The sequence below is a fragment of the Ostrea edulis genome, chromosome 3 (genome assembly GCF_947568905.1).
Source record: "Ostrea edulis chromosome 3, xbOstEdul1.1, whole genome shotgun sequence".
Taxonomy (NCBI): Eukaryota; Metazoa; Mollusca; class Bivalvia; order Ostreida; family Ostreidae; genus Ostrea; species Ostrea edulis.
The window spans coordinates 14,014,710-14,020,332 of NC_079166.1; the positions used below are offsets into that span (position 1 = coordinate 14,014,710).

General features: G+C 35.8%; 1 long non-coding RNA gene across 1 annotated transcript; it reads right to left on the bottom strand.

Annotated features, from left to right (window-relative positions):
* Positions 1-4,832: 4,832 nt before the first annotated feature.
* On the bottom strand, positions 4,833-5,236 carry LOC130053250 (uncharacterized). The gene is made up of 2 exons (XR_008801778.1): positions 5,075-5,236; positions 4,833-4,872 (listed from the first exon to the last, which is right to left on the bottom strand). It is a non-coding gene; the product is annotated as an uncharacterized LOC130053250 (long non-coding RNA).
* Between the last annotated feature and the right edge of the window lie 387 nt (positions 5,237-5,623).

A 5,623-nucleotide genomic window follows, 5' to 3' on the forward strand; every position in this document is an offset into this window, starting at 1 on the left:
ATATCAATCCTTTATGTATCATATGATAGGAAAATGTGGTTGCTTTGTACATATATGTAATGATAAAAATATTATTATCACATTACTACTTTTAAGTTCACTAGATAAATTTTACATATTTATGGATCGTAGGATTGCCACAGTTTTCCGGGAGGGGATTTACCTATCGAGTCTATAAACACCCGAAAATAAGCACAAAATGGAAAATCAATCTATCCACATTTACTCTCTCTCTCTCTCTCTCTCTCTCTCTCTCTCTCTCTCTCTCTCCCTCTCTCTTTCCGTCCACCTATAATGACCATTGGTTAATGTTCCGTAAGTACAGTAAAGTATCATGGATCTATCTCTGCCTCTCATTCATTTTCTCACTCTGTCTTATCTTATTTCTGTCTTTCTTTCTCTCTCTCTCATAATTCAGGAAACTGTACACAAATACACACACAATATCACTTGTTCTCATCGCTCTGTTTCTGAGTACGTCACTACTTTCACTTTTCTTCTTTGCGGCTTTACTCCCTCGTAAAACACAGGAGCGTGATTACCAAGCTACGTACTGATATACAATCTTTGATATTGTAGGCGTCTATCCTGGTGAATCTTTTCACATTAAAATCTAAGAGCAATTCAATAAATACAGGTTTAAGCAGCAAATGCATGTCTTTAATTTTCATATATTCAAGAGCACCTCCGTGTCATGAACGGACAAGACGCGAATGCAATGTTTCTGGAAAATAATTTGGAGTGGATTATGAATAAGAAATAACATTTGATTTTTTAAATACATAAAGGTATCTAAATAAGGCAGCTGAGTTAAAAAGGTTCTATAGAAGATTCCACTTTTGTAATTCCATTTTCTGCAATGTTTGCGACATTCATCACCCGTTTAACACCTAAGAAATACTTTTTATTCCTTATATATCTATATTTTTCTGTATTTTTAAATATAGATACTTTTAAGTACGTACAATTAGATTATTATTGACCTTTAAGTTATTCCAACGTAACAGATGAAAATTACCTGACCTTGACTTGTCTCAATTTCAATATTTGGTAATGATGTCCATTTTTGGACGATGGTAAAGGGAAATCGTCCAAGATGGACAAACTTTTTAAATTCGTGAAATAAACCATCGTTAATAAAGGTATGTGTTCTGTTATTCTAAATTGAAACAAAATGCAAATCATACACCAGAAAACGCACTGTCCTACAACTTCAACAATGAAATGTACATATTCTTATGAGCATATACGATACTAAAATCTAACGAGATTGAGTGTGTAGGTAGGTAGGTAGGTACATGTATGTATGCATGTACTTAAGTACGTATGTATGTACGTGCGTATGTATGTATGTGTGTGTTTGTATATATGTATGTATGTATGTACTTTTCGTATCTATGTCCGCGTCAAACCTAAAACATAATAATACGTAGCGCCTGGCTCAGCATTTACAATTGGGGGTTGAGGGTCTTACAGACGGTACCTTTAAAAACCGAGGTCCCGCGTCGCGGCAGGCATTGACCAGATGAAGAACCCTCACTGGTACGGTCCGGAGCGCCATGTATAGGTCTGAATGTGTGGATTTCACCTACAGCTGGTGACGTCTCAGTAAAAAAGGGACGGAAAACAAACAAAACCAACCAACCCATCTTTATTGTGTGAAAATGTTTGCGTTTCTTCCACTTAACGTTTTATTAATGAAACTCATTTTTATACGAATGCTTAGATCACCATTAAATTAACCGATTTTCAAAGATTCAAACCACATCTATTGCAGCACAAATGTTTGCTGAAGAGAAATTCAGTCTAATTAAAACTAAGGTCTCGTTCTAATTAGATTGAAGGGAAATTCAACATGTTTTCAGTTTATTCGTTAATAAAAGTACGGCAGAAAATAACATAATGACATTCCTTTATTGGGGAAATAAAATGTTCATACGCTCTGTTTATAGATAAAACTATTGATATCCATTAACAGATAACCGACTTTCATGTCTAGTTTCACGGGTTACATTATTAAAGTTTATGTACCAAGTAAACACTAAGTTTAATCAAAAGTTGAGTAAGTTGGCATTTATTTTTATTCTGTTTTCACTTATTTATTATTTGGTCGAGATTTTTTTACCACTCGTTATACAGTATATATACTATATACTATATTCTAGATGTACATATATATGTTGGTCATGTAAATAGTGTCCATCCCAAAAACCTAAGGAAGATGGATTCTGCTATATGAAACTACTTCGTTGATCAAGGAAAGACCCCGAGAGACAATGACAAAACACGTGTAGAAATATCCGAAAGGACAGCATATCGCCGGACTTCCAGAGGCGTAGGGCCTACCACCTTGCTCATAAACATCATAGATTACAAAAAATAAATAAATAATAAACAAACATATTCAAAAGTATCAACAGAAGCTATCATTCACAAAATGTTTACTTGATTGAGGGCACTGATGAAATTTAAACACGTAGACCGAACAGAGAACAGCTTATTACACTGCCATCGAATCACAACTCAAAAGCTGTTCTTGACTTAGAACATAAAGAGGTCCACAGGCCTGGTCACCTGAGAACTAGTTAAAAGTATCACTAGTCCCTAGGGCTATAAAATCAATATAAAAAAAATCCTGTTCTGAATATCTAAGCTAAAGTCTAATATTCAGCAACAGTATGAAACAAGATGTGTTCTTAAAACTCCAATACCCTCAAAAGTGCATACACTGATGAAAGGCTTCACATAATATGATATGTGTATTAACATTAAAAGATATGACTAATTTGGACCCATCCTAGAGTCAAAACCCTGGGTTGTGAAATTCACCAATTTGTTGTATATCTTTTTCTGCTATTTCTAAATATGCATTTAGATTTTATACGGTATCAGTAGTCCTTCAAATCATTATAATAATTTTGGCACCACCCTGAAACCAAATTTTTAACCCCTATTTATATGTTTTGCACATATACACTATACATACCAAGTCTGTCTTCACCCTGGAGTCAAAACATCTACCTCAGGGATTCTGAAATTTACAATTTTGGTTGAGGTTTTTCCGCTCTACATGTATATCACTATGCATTTAGTTTTTCTTAAAGATATGCACGTGTAGAGAAGAAGGGTTTTGAAAATTGGTGAATATTTATTAGTGTTGTCCCTACCCTAAGGCCCCAGGGGTGCAGGAGTCCTGGAATTTACAATTTATGTCCTCCTTGTCCCAAAGATGCTTCATATCAAATCTTAAAAGAATTGTGATGGTAGTTATCAATAAGAAGTTTAAGATGTTCCATTGATAACGGACGACGCACGACGACAGATTTGATGACAACCGATTGGAACAGGTCACCTGAGTTTACTGAGTTAACCAGGGGTAGGAACATGGAAAGTGCTAACTATATACCACCAAACTGGAACATGCACTGTTAAGGCATATGGAATAGACAATTATAATCATTGATGTTCTAGGAATGAGTGGAACAAGATCTCACCCAAAAAAGAATACTTTGTTATACACCATTCTAATTCTATGTACACAAGTATGTTGAAGTTGATACCAAAACAATGCTGGTTCCTCAATATCAATATCCATGAAATTTTCGAAAATCAGGTCTTCCAACAACTGGGCAGCTGTTGCTATTTCAATGGGCACACATTGTCCTCCTTTATCAGCTGACCTTTTTTTCTCCTTTTTATGAGGCATATATTATTCAAAAGCTTCTATATGAGAACAATAAATCTCTTGCCGTGACCTTTAAGTCGACATTTACATACAAAGACGACGACTTTAAGTCGACATGTACATACAAAGACGACAACTTTTTCCATCAACAATTTTCACTTTCGTCCATATGTCGAATCGCTGTATAAAGAAAACATCACAGAGTATTCCACATCTGTTTCACATTTGGATATTTTACTGAACTTATACCTTAACGAGAAATTAACAATTAAATTTCATGACAAAGGGATGACTTCAGCTTTTCCATCGCTAACTTCCCATATTTATGTAGCAATATTCCATTATCACCTGCATATGGTGTTTATGCCTCACCTGATTCAATACGCAAGAGCTTGTTCTGCTTATGATACTTTTTTTTACACCGAGGCAGGCTACTGACAAATAAGTTGATGTTACAAAGGTTTGAACAGTCTCGTTTAATGTCAGCATTTTGCAAACTTTATGATCATTAGAATGATCTTATTCGTAAATACATCTTATCATTAGGTCGAATGCTCTCTGTCATGTTTCACACCAATTGTTAGGCTATTCTTTACATACTGATTTTGACTACGGATTACTCCGTTTACCTGATCAAGATCGTGGGGATCACGGCAGATGAGACGGGTCAACAAGGGTCTTAGTGCTCCTTAACACCTAATCCCTCTCTGTTTCTTCCAGAGGTCCGTGTTGGCTATTACATGTATCTACTATTCTGTATTTTTATAGGATTTATGAAAATAATCACTGTTATTTATCTTCACATTTTTCAAACAGAAGTTAAACTGGACATACACCTTGCATAACATGTATATTTCCATTAATTTGTGAAGATGTTTCCCAAACATAATGCTGTTCTATGACGTCAGGTTTACCATAAGGATTTCAGAGGACTGTTACGATACAAGTTTACTTATTGACCAGACACGTCGTGATACATATGTAGCCTAGCGCTGAGGGCACTCGCTTCATGGCTGGGATAGGTAAACTATAGAGTCATATCACTTATTTGGAGAAACTCCTTTCAAGATGCCAGAATTAAACGGTCAACAAATACAGACTCTTGTATTTTCAAACACATAGATAAAACAAACAAAAAATTAGTTGGTGGCAGATGAAATGTGACCCACGGTAGAGAAAGGCTTCTCCTACAATGATCAAAAGTTGGAAATAGATAAACTGGACACGGAAACAGATAGTAGAGGTCATAGAAAATTATTTAAGACACAGCCGGTCCTGTATGCGGGGTTATTTTCGCCTCGTGTTATTTTCGATTCCAACATTTGCAGACAATTTCACTCCGTTTAAATTCGCTAAAACACAGTTTGTGTTAAAAGAGAGAATATTTACCTCAAGTACTTTGGTAATAAAAACAGATCACCTGGGAAGATGAAAGAATATTCTCAACAGGTGCTACGTGTTGATAAGTTTTGCCCTATTGGTCCAACAACGTTATGTGAAGGAAACCCGCTAGAAAGTTAAACACCTGCTCAGGAATAGGTCATCAGACGTCTGAAAATTGAAAACAAAAACAAGGTCACTAATATACTACCAGAAGCCCCCAAAGCAGGGTGACAGTCACAATATATCGTTCTTATCGAATTTGTTATATAACAACCTGATCCCTAAGTATTGGTGTGTTACAGTCTAGATACAATCGAGAAAGGTAAAACAGCGCTATACAGCACCGGGAGACACATTACTTACAACAAAGTCCTCAACACCATCATATTATTTAGAAAACCAGAGATATGAAGTTAGGAAACAAACAGATTGAATATTAACGAGTCCTGTGCTGAAGGTGAAGTACTAGTACAACTCAACAATCATCGGTTACACAGCATTCAAAGCAGACGGTCGCCCCGCATGCGGAAGGCAGGGGTTCAAATCCCGGCCTTG